This window comes from Pleurodeles waltl, unplaced genomic scaffold (assembly GCF_031143425.1).
Source record: "Pleurodeles waltl isolate 20211129_DDA unplaced genomic scaffold, aPleWal1.hap1.20221129 scaffold_69, whole genome shotgun sequence".
Lineage (NCBI taxonomy): Eukaryota > Metazoa > Chordata > Amphibia > Caudata > Salamandridae > Pleurodeles > Pleurodeles waltl.
This window is the reverse complement of record NW_027150390.1, coordinates 1,935,271-1,951,946: the sequence shown is the minus strand read 5'-3', so window position 1 is coordinate 1,951,946 and position 16,676 is coordinate 1,935,271. Positions and strand designations below refer to the sequence as shown.

The 16,676-nt window shown below is 46.9% G+C and overlaps 3 non-coding genes across 3 annotated transcripts; all 3 read left to right on the top strand.

The window, feature by feature from the left end:
* The first annotated feature begins 5,531 nt into the window (after positions 1 to 5,531).
* TRNAG-UCC (transfer RNA glycine (anticodon UCC)) lies at positions 5,532 to 5,603 on the top strand. Its single transcript has one exon. It is a non-coding gene; the product is annotated as a tRNA-Gly (tRNA).
* A 3,117-nt stretch (positions 5,604 to 8,720) lies between these two features.
* Positions 8,721 to 8,792, top strand: TRNAG-UCC (transfer RNA glycine (anticodon UCC)). The gene has a single exon. It is a non-coding gene; the product is annotated as a tRNA-Gly (tRNA).
* Positions 8,793 to 11,898: 3,106 nt separating this feature from the next.
* Positions 11,899 to 11,970, top strand: TRNAG-UCC (transfer RNA glycine (anticodon UCC)). Its single transcript has one exon. It is a non-coding gene; the product is annotated as a tRNA-Gly (tRNA).
* Positions 11,971 to 16,676: the final 4,706 nt, after the last annotated feature.

The window sequence follows — 16,676 nt, the reverse complement described above, 5'->3', positions numbered from 1 at the left end:
GCCTTGTGACATTCTTAGGCAAATGAGGTGAGAGCCCTGCCAGAATAGCTCCAGCGATCCCATGCCACTCCTCTGAAGGCTCCTGATCTGCATAACCACAGGATTTTTGAACAGGAAGCAGAGTGGCGCAGCAGAAGCGTGCTGGGCCCATAACCCAGAGGTCGATGGATCGAAACCATCCTCTGCTAGCATGGATTGATTTTTTTTCTTGTGAGGACCACTCTCTCGTTTCCACGCTGCCAGAGCGGAAAACAGCAGGCTTGTGCCAGCTTTTTGTGGGAAGAGACTGCTCAACTATCGGTCTCTGCTCAAAGTCAGGGAGACAGATGGTCAGAGAATCAACCCTACACTTCAAAGGAAATGATGCACAGTTATGACCATTAAAGAAAGATGGGACCCTCGCACTTCTTTCTGAACCTGCTTGGAACGTTATTATTCCCTTTTTTTGTCCTGCTATTATCAATCTCCTGTGAATTTCGTGGAGCTGTTTTCTTTCTCTACCCTGCTGTTTTTCCCTTGCTGCCAATATATGCTTATTTCAATGATTTGAACTGCTGCTTTCCCTTTCTCCTTTTCTGCGCAGCTTTTGCATTGGTTTCAATCTCCAGTTCCTTAGCAGTTGCAAGAACTTTTTTCCTGATTTTCATGTTGGTCTGTAAACCAAAAATACCTCTGATACTGGTGCAATATAGTCATTGAACTCAGGGTTGTGATGTCTAAAGTTTAAAAAAAACATATGCCACGGAGCGTTGGTGGTATAGTGGTGAGCATAGATGCCTTCCAAGCAGTTGACCCGGGGTCGATTCCCGGCCAACGCAGTGCTAATATTTATACATTAAGCAAGCTGTAGCTATTCTAACGCAATATGTTAAAAAAAAGATAAATATCTTGACCAGATTACTCAGCTATTAGATAAATAATAAACAAAGACATAGGCAGGCATCCCAAAAGCCCCGTCTGCGACTTTCTATGTCCTGAAATTTTTATATTTTACAAACAGCAGTCACCACTCACAACTGCTGGCAATAAATGGGCTGCAGGGGGGCAGGCAATGAAACGGCTAAGCCCTTCTGCCCGACCAGCCTTTAGAACTGCAGCATCTCTGCAGTAAAAAGTGTTTCAGGTCAATATCTCTCCCCTGGAAAAAATGTGCGAGACCCTCCACCGATAAATGTGGCAAAAGTCCCCAACATTTTCTGCATATTTGTGCTCTTACCTGAAAGCAGCGCCACCTTGTAGTCATCGCAGGCAACTGCAGCATACAACCAAATTTATCCGAGAGCAAGGTGAAAGAAACCCAAGGGAACAGCCCCTGTCTGCAGCAGGAAGGTTGGCTGCTTCGAATGGACAGAACTTCCAGTCCTAAGTCCACTCACGTCCCGAACGCTCATACCGGGCAAGCCCTCACCGGGTGCACCTCTGGCTCCCAGGTAAGGCCAAAACCTGAGCATGGTAGCGCAGGATCACAGAGAAGGAGCGGGTGGGGGTGCTTCTGTCTTGACAAAGGCGTGACATGGCTAGTGACTGAGAGGGCCTTGACTTTCCCCTATGACTGACTGTGAGAGGGGAAGGCGAAGATTTTCTGCACCCAGCATGCCTTGTGACATTCTTAGGCAAATGAGGTGAGAGCCCTGCCAGAATAGCTCCAGCGATCCCATGCCACTCCTCTGAAGGCTCCTGATCTGCATAACCACAGCATTTTGAACAGGAAGCAGAGTGGCGCAGCGGAAGCGTGCTGGGCCCATAACCCAGAGGTCGATGGATCGAAACCATCCTCTGCTAGCATGGATTGATTTTTTTTCTTGTGAGGACCACTCTCTCGTTTCCACGCTGCCAGAGCGGAAAACAGCAGGCTTGTGCTAGCTTTTTGTGGGAAGAAACTGCTCAACTATCGGTCTCTGCTCAAAGTCAGGGAGACAGATGGTCAGAGAATCAACCGTACACTTCAAAGGAAATGATGCACAGTTATGACCATTAAAGAAAGATGGGACCCTCGCACTTCTTTCTGAGCCTGCTTGGAACGTTATTATTCCCTTTTTTTGTCCTGCTATTATCAATCTCCTGTGAATTTCGTGGAGCTGTTTTCTTTCTCTACCCTGCTGTTTTTCCCTTGCTGCCAATATATGCTTATTTCAATGATTTGAACTGCTGCTTTCCCTTTCTCCTTTTCTGCGCAGCTTTTGCATTGGTTTCAATCTCCAGTACCTTAGCAGTTGCAAGAACTTTTTTCCTGATTTTCATGTTGGTCTGTAAACCAAAAATACCTCTGATACTGGTGCAATATAGTCATTGAACTCAGGGTTGTGATGTCTAGAGTTTAAAAAAAGATATGCCATGGAGCGTTGGTGGTATAGTGGTGAGCATAGCTGCCTTCCAAGCAGTTGACCCGGGTTTGATTCCCGGCCAACGCAGTGCTAATATTTATACATTAAGCAAGCTGTAGCTATTCTAACGCAATATGTTAAAAAAAAGAGAAATATCTTGACCAGATTACTCATCTATTAGATAAATAATAAACAAAGACATAGGCAGGCATCCCAAAAGCCCCGTCTGCGACTTTCTATGTCCTGAATTTTTTTTAATATTTTACAAACAGCAGTCACCACTCACAACTGCTGGTAATAAATGGGCTGCAGGGGGGCAGGCAATGAAACGGCTAAGCCCTTCTGCCCGACCAGCCTTTAGAACTGCAGCATCTCTGCAGTAAAAAGTGTTTCAGGTCAATATCTCTCCCCTGGAAAAAATGTGCGAGACCCACCACCGATAAATGTGGCAAAAGTCCCCAACATTTTCTGCATATTTGTGCTCTTACCTGAAAGCAGCGCCACCTTGTAGTCATCGCAGGCAACTGCAGCATACAACCAAATTTATCCGAGAGCAAGGTGAAAGAAACCCAAGGGAACAGCCCCTGTCTGCAGCAGGAAGGTTGGCTGCTTCGAATGGACAGAACTTCCAGTCCTAAGTCCACTCACGTCCCGAACGCTCATACCGGGCAAGCCCTCACCGGGTGCACCTCTGGCTCCCAGGTAAGGCCAAAACCTGAGCATGGTAGCGCAGGATCACAGAGAAGGAGCGGGTGGGGGTGCTTCTGTCTTGACAAAGGCGTGACATGGCTAGTGACTGAGAGGGCCTTGACTTTCCCCTATGACTGACTGTGAGAGGGGAAGGCGAAGATTTTCTGCACCCAGCATGCCTTGTGACATTCTTAGGCAAATGAGGTGAGAGCCCTGCCAGAATAGCTCCAGCGATCCCATGCCACTCCTCTGAAGGCTCCTGATCTGCATAACCACAGCATTTTGAACAGGAAGCAGAGTGGCGCAGCGGAAGCGTGCTGGGCCCATAACCCTGAGGTCGATGGATCGAAACCATCCTCTGCTAGCATGGATTGATTTTTTTTCTTGTGAGGACCACTCTCTCGTTTCCACGCTGCCAGAGCGGAAAACAGCAGGCTTGAGCCAGCTTTTTGTGGGAAGAGACTGCTCAACTATCGGTCTCTGCTCAAAGTCAGGGAGACAGATGGTCAGAGAATCAACCCTACACTTCAAAGGAAATGATGCACAGTTATGACCATTAAAGAAAGATGGGACCCTCGCACTTCTTTCTGAGCCTGCTTGGAACTTTATTATTCCCTTTTTTTGTCCTTCTATTATCAATCTCCTGTGAATTTCGTGGAGCTGTTTTCTTTCTCTACCCTGCTGTTTTTCCCTTGCTGCCAATATATGCTTATTTCAGTGATTTGAACTGCTGCTTTCCCTTTCTCCTTTTCTGCGCAGCTTTTGCATTGGTTTCAATCTCCAGTTCCTTAGCAGTTGCAAGAACTTTTTTCCTGATTTTCATGTTGGTCTGTAAACCAAAAATACCTCTGATACTGGTGCAATATAGTCATTGAACTCAGGGTTGTGATGTCTAGAGTTTAAAAAAAAACATATGCCACGGAGCGTTGGTGGTATAGTGGTGAGCATAGCTGCCTTCCAAGCGGTTGACCCGGGATCGATTCCCGGCCAACGCACTGCTAATATTTATACATTAAGCAAGCTGTAGCTATTCTAACGCAATATGTTAAAAAAAAGATAAATATCTTAACCAGATTACTCAGCTATTAAATAAATAATAAACAAAGACATAGGCAGGCATCCCAAAAGCCCCGTCTGCGACTTTCTATGTCCTGAAATTTTTATATTTTACAAACAGCAGTCACCACTCACAACTGCTGGTAATAAATGGGCTGCAGGGGGGCAGGCAATGAAACGGCTAAGCCCTTCTGCCCGACCAGCCTTTAGAACTGCAGCATCTCTGCAGTAAAAAGTGTTTCAGGTCAATATCTCTCCCCTGGAAAAAATGTGCGAGACCCACCATCGATAAATGTGGCAAAAGTCCCCAACATTTTCTGCATATTTGTGCTCTTACCTGAAAGCAGCGCCACCTTGTAGTCATCGCAGGCAACTGCAGCATACAACCAAATTTATCCGAGAGCAAGGTGAAAGAAACCCAAGGGAACAGCCCCTGTCTGCAGCAGGAAGGTTGGCTGCTTCGAATGGACAGAACTTCCAGTCCTAAGTCCACTCACGTCCCGAACGCTCATACCGGGCAAGCCCTCACCGGGTGCACCTCTGGCTCCCAGGTAAGGCCAAAACCTGAGCATGGTAGCGCAGGATCACAGAGAAGGAGCGGGTGGGGGTGCTTCTGTCTTGACAAAGGCGTGACATGGCTAGTGACTGAGAGGGCCTTGACTTTCCCCTATGACTGACTGTGAGAGGGGAAGGCGAAGATTTTCTGCACCCAGCATGCCTTGTGACATTCTTAGGCAAATGAGGTGAGAGCCCTGCCAGAAAGCTCCAGCGATCCCATGCCACTCCTCTGAAGGCTCCTGATCTGCATAACCACAGCGTTTTGAGCAGGAAGCAGAGTGGCGCAGCGGAAGCGTGCTGGGCCCATAACCCCGAGGTCGATGGATCGAAACCATCCTCTGCTAGCATGGATTGATTTTTTTTCTTGTGAGGACCACTCTCTCGTTTCCACGCTGCCAGAGCGGAAAACAGCAGGCTTGTGCCAGCTTTTTGTGGGAAGAGACTGCTCAACTATCGGTCTCTGCTCAAAGTCAGGGAGACAGATGGTCAGAGAATCAACCCTACACTTCAAAGGAAATGATGCACAGTTATGACCATTAACGAACGATGGGACCCTCGCACTTCTTTCTGAGGCTGCTTGGAACGTTATTATTCCCTTTTTTTGTCCTGCTATTATCAATCTCCTGTGAATTTCGTGGAGCTGTTTTCTTTCTCTACCCTGCTGTTTTTCCCTTGCTGCCAATATATGCTTATTTCAATGATTTGAACTGCTGCTTTCCCTTTCTCCTTTTCTGCGCAGCTTTTGCATTGGTTTCAATCTCCAGTTCCTTAGCAGTTTCAAGAACTTTTTTCCTGGTTTTCATGTTGGTCTGTAAACCAAAAATACCTCTGATACTGGTGCAATATAGTCATTGAACTCAGGGTTGTGATGTCTAGAGTTTAAAAAAAAACATATGCCACGGAGCGTTGGTGGTATAGTGGTGAGCATAGCTGCCTTCCAAGCAGTTGACCCGGGTTCGATTCCCGGCCAACGCAGTGCTAATATTTATACATTAAGCAAGCTGTAGCTATTCTAACGCAATATGTTAAAAAAAAGAGAAATATCTTGACCAGATTACTCAGCTATTAGATAAATAATAAACAAAGACATAGGCAGGCATCCCAAAAGCCCCGTCTGCGACTTTCTATGTCCTGAAATTTTTATATTTTACAAACAGCAGTCACCACTCACAACTGCTGGTAATAAATGGGCTGCAGGGGGGCAGGCAATGAAACGGCTAAGCCCTTCTGCCCGACCAGCCTTTAGAACTGCAGCATCTCTGCAGTAAAAAGTGTTTCAGGTCAATATCTCTCCCCTGGAAAAAATGTGCGAGACCCACCACCGATAAATGTGGCAAAAGTCCCCAACATTTTCTGCATATTTGTGCTCTTACCTGAAAGCAGCGCCACCTTGTAGTCATCGCAGGCAACTGCAGCATACAACCAAATTTATCCGAGAGCAAGGTGAAAGAAACCCAAGGGAACAGCCCCTGTCTGCAGCAGGAAGGTTGGCTGCTTCGAATGGACAGAACTTCCAGTCCTAAGTCCACTCACGTCCCGAACGCTCATACCGGGCAAGCCCTCACCGGGTGCACCTCTGGCTCCCAGGTAAGGCCAAAACCTGAGCGTGGTAGCGCAGGATCACAGAGAAGGAGCGGGTGGGGGTGCTTCTGTCTTGACAAAGGCGTGACATGGCTAGTGACTGAGAGGGCCTTGACTTTCCCCTATGACTGACTGTGAGAGGGGAAGGCGAAGATTTTCTGCACCCAGCATGCCTTGTGACATTCTTAGGCAAATGAGGTGAGAGCCCTGCCAGAATAGCTCCAGCGATCCCATGCCACTCCTCTGAAGGCTCCTGATCTGCATAACCACAGCATTTTGAACAGGAAGCAGAGTGGCGCAGCGGAAGCGTGCTGGGCCCATAACCCAGAGGTCGATGGATCGAAACCATCCTCTGCTAGCATGGATTGATTTTTTTTCTTGTGAGGACCACTCTCTCGTTTCCACGCTGCCAGAGCGGAAAACAGCAGGCTTGTGCTAGCTTTTTGTGGGAAGAAACTGCTCAACTATCGGTCTCTGCTCAAAGTCAGGGAGACAGATGGTCAGAGAATCAACCGTACACTTCAAAGGAAATGATGCACAGTTATGACCATTAAAGAAAGATGGGACCCTCGCACTTCTTTCTGAGCCTGCTTGGAACGTTATTATTCCCTTTTTTTGTCCTGCTATTATCAATCTCTTGTGAATTTCGTGGAGCTGTTTTCTTTCTCTACCCTGCTGTTTTTCCCTTGCTGCCAATATATGCTTATTTCAATGATTTGAACCTCTGCTTTCCCTTTCTCCTTTTCTGCGCAGCTTTTGCATTGGTTTCAATCTCCAGTACCTTAGCAGTTGCAAGAACTTTTTTCCTGATTTTCATGTTGGTCTGTAAACCAAAAATACCTCTGATACTGGTGCAATATAGTCATTGAACTCAGGGTTGTGATGTCTAGAGTTTAAAAAAAAACATATGCCACGGAGCGTTGGTGGTATAGTGGTGAGCATAGCTGCCTTCCAAGCGGTTGACCCGGGATTGATTCCCGGCCAACGCACTGCTAATATTTATACATTAAGCAAGCTGTAGCTATTCTAACGCAATATGTTAAAAAAAAGATAAATATCTTAACCAGATTACTCAGCTATTAAATAAATAATAAACAAAGACATAGGCAGGCATCCCAAAAGCCCCGTCTGCGACTTTCTATGTCCTGAAATGTTTATATTTTACAAACAGCAGTCACCACTCACAACTGCTGGTAATAAATGGGCTGCAGGGGGGCAGGCAATGAAACGGCTAAGCCCTTCTGCCCGACCAGCCTTTAGAACTGCAGCATCTCTGCAGTAAAAAGTGTTTCAGGTCAATATCTCTCCCCTGGAAAAAATGTGCGAGACCCACCATCGATAAATGTGGCAAAAGTCCCCAACATTTTCTGCATATTTGTGCTCTTACCTGAAAGCAGCGCCACCTTGTAGTCATCGCAGGCAACTGCAGCATACAACCAAATTTATCCGAGAGCAAGGTGAAAGAAACCCAAGGGAACAGCCCCTGTCTGCAGCAGGAAGGTTGGCTGCTTCGAATGGACAGAACTTCCAGTCCTAAGTCCACTCACGTCCCGAACGCTCATACCGGGCAAGCCCTCACCGGGTGCACCTCTGGCTCCCAGGTAAGGCCAAAACCTGAGCATGGTAGCGCAGGATCACAGAGAAGGAGCGGGTGGGGGTGCTTCTGTCTTGACAAAGGCGTGACATGGCTAGTGACTGAGAGGGCCTTGACTTTCCCCTATGACTGACTGTGAGAGGGGAAGGCGAAGATTTTCTGCACCCAGCATGCCTTGTGACATTCTTAGGCAAATGAGGTGAGAGCCCTGCCAGAAAGCTCCAGCGATCCCATGCCACTCCTCTGAAGGCTCCTGATCTGCATAACCACAGCGTTTTGAGCAGGAAGCAGAGTGGCGCAGCGGAAGCGTGCTGGGCCCATAACCCAGAGGTCGATGGATCGAAACCATCCTCTGCTAGCATGGATTGATTTTTTTTCTTGTGAGGACCACTCTCTCGTTTCCACGCTGCCAGAGTGGAAAAAAGCAGGCTTGCGCCAGCTTTTTGTGGGAAGAGACTGCTCAACTATCGGTCTCTGCTCAAAGTCAGGGAGACAGATGGTCAGAGAATCAACCCTACACTTCAAAGGAAATGATGCACAGTTATGACCATTAACGAACGATGGGACCCTCGCACTTCTTTCTGAGGCTGCTTGGAACGTTATTATTCCCTTTTTTTGTCCTGCTATTATCAATCTCCTGTGAATTTCGTGGAGCTGTTTTCTTTCTCTACCCTGCTGTTTTTCCCTTGCTGCCAATATATGCTTATTTCAATGATTTGAACTGCTGCTTTCCCCTTCTCCTTTTCTGCGCAGCTTTTACATTGGTTTCAATCTCCAGTTCCTTAGCAGTTTCAAGAACTTTTTTCCTGGTTTTCATGTTGGTCTGTAAACCAAAAATACCTCTGATACTGGTGCAATATAGTCATTGAACTCAGGGTTGTGATGTCTAGAGTTTAAAAAAAAACATATGCCACAGAGCGTTGGTGGTATAGTGGTGAGCATAGCTGCCTTCCAAGCAGTTGACCCGGGTTCGATTCCCGGCCAACGCAGTGCTAATATTTATACATTAAGCAAGCTGTAGCTATTCTAACGCAATATGTTAAAAAAAAGAGAAATATCTTGACCAGATTACTCAGCTATTAGATAAATAATAAACAAAGACATAGGCAGGCATCCCAAAAGCCCCGTCTGCGACTTTCTATGTCCTGAAATTTTTATATTTTACAAACAGCAGTCACCACTCACAACTGCTGGTAATAAAAGGGCTGCAGGGGGGCAGGCAATGAAACGGCTAAGCCCTTCTGCCCAACCAGCCTTTAGAACTGCAGCATCTCTGCAGTAAAAAGTGTTTCAGGTCAATATCTCTCCCCTGGAAAAAATGTGCGAGACCCACCACCGATAAATGTGGCAAAAGTCCCCAACATTTTCTGCATATTTGTGCTCTTACCTGAAAGCAGCGCCACCTTGTAGTCATCGCAGGCAACTGCAGCATACAACCAAATTTATCCGAGAGAAGGTGAAAGAAACCCAAGTGAACAGCCCCTGTCTGCAGCAGGAAGGTTGGCTGCTTCGAATGGACAGAACTTCCAGTCCTAAGTCCACTCACGTCCCGAACGCTCAGCCCTCACCGGGTGCACCTCTGGCTCCCAGGTAAGGCCAAAACCTGAGCATGGTAGCGCAGGATCACAGAGAAGGAGCGGGTGGGGGTGCTTCTGTCTTGACAAAGGCGTGACATGGCTAGTGACTGAGAGGGCCTTGACTTTCCCCTATGACTGACTGTGAGAGGGGAAGGCGAAGATTTTCTGCACCCAGCATGCCTTGTGACATTCTTAGGCAAATGAGGTGAGAGCCCTGCCAGAATAGCTCCAGCGATCCCATGCCACTCCTCTGAAGGCTCCTGATCTGCATAACCACAGCATTTTGAACAGGAAGCAGAGTGGCGCAGCGGAAGCGTGCTGGGCCCATAACCCAGAGGTCGATGGATCGAAACCATCCTCTGCTAGCATGGATTGATTTTTTTTCTTGTGAGGACCACTCTCTCGTTTCCACGCTGCCAGAGCGGAAAACAGCAGGCTTGTGCCAGCTTTTTGTGGGAAGAGACTGCTCAACTATCGGTCTCTGCTCAAAGTCAGGGAGACAGATGGTCAGAGAATCAACCCTACACTTCAAAGGAAATGATGCACAGTTATGACCATTAAAGAAAGATGGGACCCTCGCACTTCTTTCTGAGCCTGCTTGGAACGTTATTATTCCCTTTTTTTGTCCTGCTATTATCAATCTCCTGTGAATTTCGTGGAGCTGTTTTCTTTCTCTACCCTGCTGTTTTTCCCTTGCTGCCAATATATGCTTATTTCAATGATTTGAACTGCTGCTTTCCCTTTCTCCTTTTCTGCACAGCTTTTGCATTGGTTTCAATCTCCAGTTCCTTAGCAGTTGCAAGAACTTTTTTCCTGATTTTCATGTTGGTCTGTAAACCAAAAATACCTCTGATACTGGTGCAATATAGTCATTGAACTCAGGGTTGTGATGTCTAGAGTTTAAAAAAAAACATATGCCACGGAGCGTTGGTGGTATAGTGGTGAGCATAGCTGCCTTCCAAGCGGTTGACCCGGGATCGATTCCCGGCCAACGCACTGCTAATATTTATACATTAAGCAAGCTGTAGCTATTCTAACGCAATATGTTAAAAAAAAGATAAATATCTTAACCAGATTACTCAGCTATTAAATAAATAATAAACAAAGACATAGGCAGGCATCCCAAAAGCCCCGTCTGCGACTTTCTATGTCCTGAAATTTTTATATTTTACAAACAGCAGTCACCACTCACAACTGCTGGTAATAAATGGGCTGCAGGGGGGCAGGCAATGAAACGGCTAAGCCCTTCTGCCCGACCAGCCTTTAGAACTGCAGCATCTCTGCAGTAAAAAGTGTTTCAGGTCAATATCTCTCCCCTGGAAAAAATGTGCGAGACCCACCATCGATAAATGTGGCAAAAGTCCCCAACATTTTCTGCATATTTGTGCTCTTACCTGAAAGCAGCGCCACCTTGTAGTCATCGCAGGCAACTGCAGCATACAACCAAATTTATCCAAGAGCAAGGTGAAAGAAACCCAAGGGAACAGCCCCTGTCTGCAGCAGGAAGGTTGGCTGCTTCGAATGGACAGAACTTCCAGTCCTAAGTCCACTCACGTCCCGAACGCTCATACCGGGCAAGCCCTCACCGGGTGCACCTCTGGCTCCCAGGTAAGGCCAAAACCTGAGCATGGTAGCGCAGGATCACAGAGAAGGAGCGGGTGGGGGTGCTTCTGTCTTGACAAAGGCGTGACATGGCTAGTGACTGAGAGGGCCTTGACTTTCCCCTATGACTGACTGTGAGAGGGGAAGGCGAAGATTTTCTGCACCCAGCATGCCTTGTGACATTCTTAGGCAAATGAGGTGAGAGCCCTGCAAGAAAGCTCCAGCGATCCCATGCCACTCCTCTGAAGTCTCCTGATCTGCATAACCACAGCATTTTGAGCAGGAAGCAGAGTGGCGCAGCGGAAGCGTGCTGGGCCCATAACCCAGAGGTCGATGGATCGAAACCATCCTCTGCTAGCATGGATTGATTTTTTTTCTTGTGAGGACCACTCTCTCGTTTCCACGCTGCCAGAGTGGAAAAAAGCAGGCTTGTGCCAGCTTTTTGTGGGAAGAGACTGCTCAACTATCGGTCTCTGCTCAAAGTCAGGGAGACAGATGGTCAGAGAATCAACCCTACACTTCAAAGGAAATGATGCACAGTTATGACCATTAACGAACGATGGGACCCTCGCACTTCTTTCTGAGGCTGCTTGGAACGTTATTATTCCCTTTTTTTGTGCTGCTATTATCAATCTCCTGTGAATTTCGTGGAGCTGTTTTCTTTCTCTACCCTGCTGTTTTTCCCTTGCTGCCAATATATGCTTATTTCAATGATTTGAACTGCTGCTTTCCCTTTCTCCTTTTCTGCGCAGCTTTTGCATTGGTTTCAATCTCCAGTTCCTTAGCAGTTTCAAGAACTTTTTTCCTGGTTTTCATGTTGGTCTGTAAACCAAAAATACCTCTGATACTGGTGCAATATAGTCATTGAACTCAGGGTTGTGATGTCTAGAGTTTAAAAAAAAACATATGCCACGGAGCGTTGGTGGTATAGTGGTGAGCATAGCTGCCTTCCAAGCAGTTGACCCGGGTTCGATTCCCGGCCAACGCAGTGCTAATATTTATACATTAAGCAAGCTGTAGCTATTCTAACGCAATATGTTAAAAAAAAGAGAAATATCTTGACCAGATTACTCAGCTATTAGATAAATAATAAACAAAGACATAGGCAGGCATCCCAAAAGCCCCGTCTGCGACTTTCTATGTCCTGAAATTTTTATATTTTACAAACAGCAGTCACCACTCACAACTGCTGGTAATAAAAGGGCTGCAGGGGGGCAGGCAATGAAACGGCTAAGCCCTTCTGCCCAACCAGCCTTTAGAACTGCAGCATCTCTGCAGTAAAAAGTGTTTCAGGTCAATATCTCTCCCCTGGAAAAAATGTGCGAGACCCACCACCGATAAATGTGGCAAAAGTCCCCAACATTTTCTGCATATTTGTGCTCTTACCTGAAAGCAGCGCCACCTTGTAGTCATCGCAGGCAACTGCAGCATACAACCAAATTTATCCGAGAGCAAGGTGAAAGAAACCCAAGGGAACAGCCCCTGTCTGCAGCAGGAAGGTTGGCTGCTTCGAATGGACAGAACTTCCAGTCCTAAGTCCACTCACGTCCCGAACGCTCAGCCCTCACCGGGTGCACCTCTGGCTCCCAGGTGAGGCCAAAACCTGAGCATGGTAGCGCAGGATCACAGAGAAGGAGCGGGTGGGGGTGCTTCTGTCTTGACAAAGGCGTGACATGGCTAGTGACTGAGAGGGCCTTGACTTTCCCCTATGACTGACTGTGAGAGGGGAAGGCGAAGATTTTCGGCACCCAGCATGCCTTGTGACATTCTTAGGCAAATGAGGTGAGAGCCCTGCCAGAATAGCTCCAGCGATACCATGCCACTCCTCTGAAGGCTCCTGATCTGCATAACCACAGCATTTTCAACAGGAAGCAGAGTGGCGCAGCGGAAGCGTGCTGGGCCCATAACCCAGAGGTCGATGGATCGAAACCATCCTCTGCTAGCATGGATTGATTTTTTTTCTTGTGAGGACCACTCTCTCGTTTCCACGCTGCCAGAGCGGAAAACAGCAGGCTTGTGCCAGCTTTTTGTGGGAAGAGACTGCTCAACTATCGGTCTCTGCTCAAAGTCAGGGAGACAGATGGTCAGAGAATCAACCCTACACTTCAAAGGAAATGATGCACAGTTATGACCATTAAAGAAAGATGGGACCCTCGCACTTCTTTCTGAGCCTGCTTGGAACGTTATTATTCCATTTTTTTGTCCTGCTATTATCAATCTCCTGTGAATTTCGTGGAGCTGTTTTCTTTCTCTACCCTGCTGTTTTTCCCTTGCTGCCAATATATGCTTATTTCAATGATTTGAACTGCTGCTTTCCCTTTCTCCTTTTCTGCGCAGCTTTTGCATTGGTTTCAATCTCCAGTTCCTTAGCAGTTGCAAGAACTTTTTTCCTGATTTTCATGTTGGTCTGTAAACCAAAAATACCTCTGATACTGGTGCAATATAGTCGTGGAACTCAGGGTTGTGATGTCTAGAGTTTAAAAAAAACATATGCCATGGAGCGTTGGTGGTATAGTGGTGAGCATAGCTGTCTTCCAAGCAGTTGACCCGGGTTCGATTCCTGGCCAACGCAGTGCTAATATTTATACATTAAGCAAGCTGTAGCTATTCTAACGCAATATGTTAAAAAAAAGAGAAATATCTTGACCAGATTACTCAGCTATTAGATAAATAATAAACAAAGACATAGGCAGGCATCCCAAAAGCCCTGTCTGCGACTTTCTATGTCCTGAAATTTTTATATTTTACAAACAGCAGTCACCACTCACAACTGCTGGTAATAAATGGGCTGCAGGGGGGCAGGCCATGAAACGGCTAAGCCCTTCTGCCCGACCAGCCTTTAGAACTGCAGCATCTCTGCAGTAAAAAGTGTTTCAGGTCAATATCTCTCCCCTGGAAAAAATGTGCGAGACCCACCACCGATAAATGTGGCAAAAGTCCCCAACATTTTCTGCATATTTGTGCTCTTACCTGAAAGCAGCGCCACCTTGTAGTCATCGCAGGCAACTGCAGCATACAACCAAATTTATCCGAGAGCAAGGTGAAAAAAACCCAAGGGAACAGCCCCTGTCTGCAGCAGGAAGGTTGGCTGCTTCGAATGGACAGAACTTCCAGTCCTAAGTCCACTCACGTCCCGAACTCTCCCAAACGCTCATACCGGGCAAGCCCTCACCGGGTGCACCTCTGGCTCCCAGGTAAGGCCAAAACCTGAGCATGGTAGAGCAGGATCACAGAGAAGGAGCGGGTGGGGGTGCTTCTGTCTTGACAAAGGCGTGACATGGCTAGTGACTGAGAGGGCCTTGACTTTCCCCTATGACTGACTGTGAGAGGGGAAGGCGAAGATTTTCTGCACCCAGCATGCCTTGTGACATTCTTAGGCAAATGAGGTGAGAGCCCTGCCAGAATAGCTCCAGCGATCCCATGCCACTCCTCTGAAGGCTCCTGATCTGCATAACCACAGCATTTTGAGCAGGAAGCAGAGTGGCGCAGCGGAAGCGTGCTGGGCCAATAACCCAGAGGTCGATGGATCGAAACCATCCTCTGCTAGCATGGATTGATTTTTTTTCTTGTGAGGACCACTCTCTCGTTTCCACGCTGCCAGAGCGGAAAACAGCAGGCTTGTGCCAGCTTTTTGTGGGAAGAGACTGCTCAACTATCGGTCTCTGCTCAAAGTCAGGGAGACAGATGGTCAGAGAATCAACCCTACACTTCAAAGGAAATGATGCACAGTTATGACCATTAAAGAAAGATGGGACCCTCGCACTTCTTTCTGAGCCTGCTTGGAACGTTATTATTCCCTTTTTTTGTCCTGCTATTATCAATCTCCTGTGAATTTCGTGGAGCTGTTTTCTTTCTCTACCCTGCTGTTTTTCCCTTGCTGCCAATATATGCTTATTTCAATGATTTGAACTGCTGCTTTCCCTTTCTCCTTTTCTGCGCAGCTTTTGCATTGGTTTCAATCTCCAGTTCCTTAGCAGTTGCAAGAACTTTTTTCCTGATTTTCATGTTGGTCTGTAAACCAAAAATACCTCTGATACTGGTGCAATATAGTCATTGAACTCAGGGTTGTGATGTCTAGAGTTTTAAAAAAACATATGCCACGGAGCGTTGGTGGTATAGTGGTGAGCATAGCTGCTTTCCAAGCAGTTGACCTAGGTACGATTCCCGGCCAACGCAGTGCTAATATTTATACATTAAGCAAGCTGTAGCTATTCTAACGCAATATGTTAAAAAAAAGATAAATATCTTGACCAGATTACTCAGCTATTAGATAAATAATAAACAAAGACATAGGCAGGCATCCCAAAAGCCCCGTCTGCGACTTTCTATGTCCTGAAATTTTTATATTTTACAAACAGCAGTCACCACTCACAACTGCTGGTAATAAATGGGCTGCAGGGGGGCAGGCAATGAAACGGCTAAGCCCTTCTGCCCGACCAGCCTTTAGAACTGCAGCATCTCTGCAGTAAAAAGTGTTTCAGGTCAATATCTCTCCCCTGGAAAAAATGTGCGAGACCCACCACCGATAAATGTGGCAAAAGTCCCCAACATTTTCTGCATATTTGTGCTCTTACCTGAAAGCAGCGCCACCTTGTAGTCATCGCAGGCAACTGCAGCATACAACCAAATTTATCCGAGAGCAAGGTGAAAGAAACCCAAGGGAACAGCCCCTGTCTGCAGCAGGAAGGTTGGCTGCTTCGAATGGACAGAACTTCCAGTCCTAAGTCCACTCACGTCCCGAACGCTCAAACCAGGCAAGCCCTCACCTGGTGCTCCTCTGGCTCCCAGGTAAGGCCAAAACCTGAGCATGGTAGCGCAGGATCACAGAGAAGGAGCGGTGGGGGTGCTTCTGTCTTGACAAAGGCGTGACATGGCTAGTGACTGAGAGGGCCTTGACTTTCGCCTATGACTGACTGTGAGAGGGGAAGGCGAAGATTTTCTGCACCCAGCATGCCTTGTGACATTCTTAGGCAAATGAGGTGAGAGCCCTGCCAGAATAGCTCCAGCGATCCCATGCCACTCCTCTAGAGGCTCCTGATCTGCATAACCACAGCATTTTGAGCAGGAAGCAGAGTGGCGCAGCGGAAGCGTGCTGGGCCCATAACCCAGAGGTCGATGGATCGAAACCATCCTCTGCTAGCATGGATTGATTTTTTTTCTTGTGAGGACCACTCTCTCGTTTCCACGCTGCCAGAGCGGAAAAAAGCAGGCTTGTGCCAGCTTTTTGTGGGAAGAGACTGCTCAACTATCGGTCTCTGCTCAAAGTCAGGGAGACAGATGGTCAGAGAATCAACCCTACACTTCAAAGGAAATGATGCACAGTTATGACCATTAACGAAAGATGGGACCCTCGCACTTCTTTCTGAGGCTGCTTGGAACGTTATTATTCCCTTTTTTTGTCCTGCTATTATCAATCTCCTGTGAATTTCGTGGAGCTGTTTTCTTTCTCTACCCTGCTGTTTTTCCCTTGCTGCCAATATATGCTTATTTCAATGATTTGAACTGCTGCTTTCCCTTTCTCCTTTTCTGCGCAGCTTTTGCATTGGTTTCAATCTCCAGTTCCTTAGCAGTTGCAAGAACTTTTTTCCTGATTTTCATGTTGGTCTGTAAACCAAAAATACCTCTGATACTGGTGCAATATAGTCATTGAACTCAGGATTGTGATGTCTAGAGTTTTAAAAAAAACATATGCCA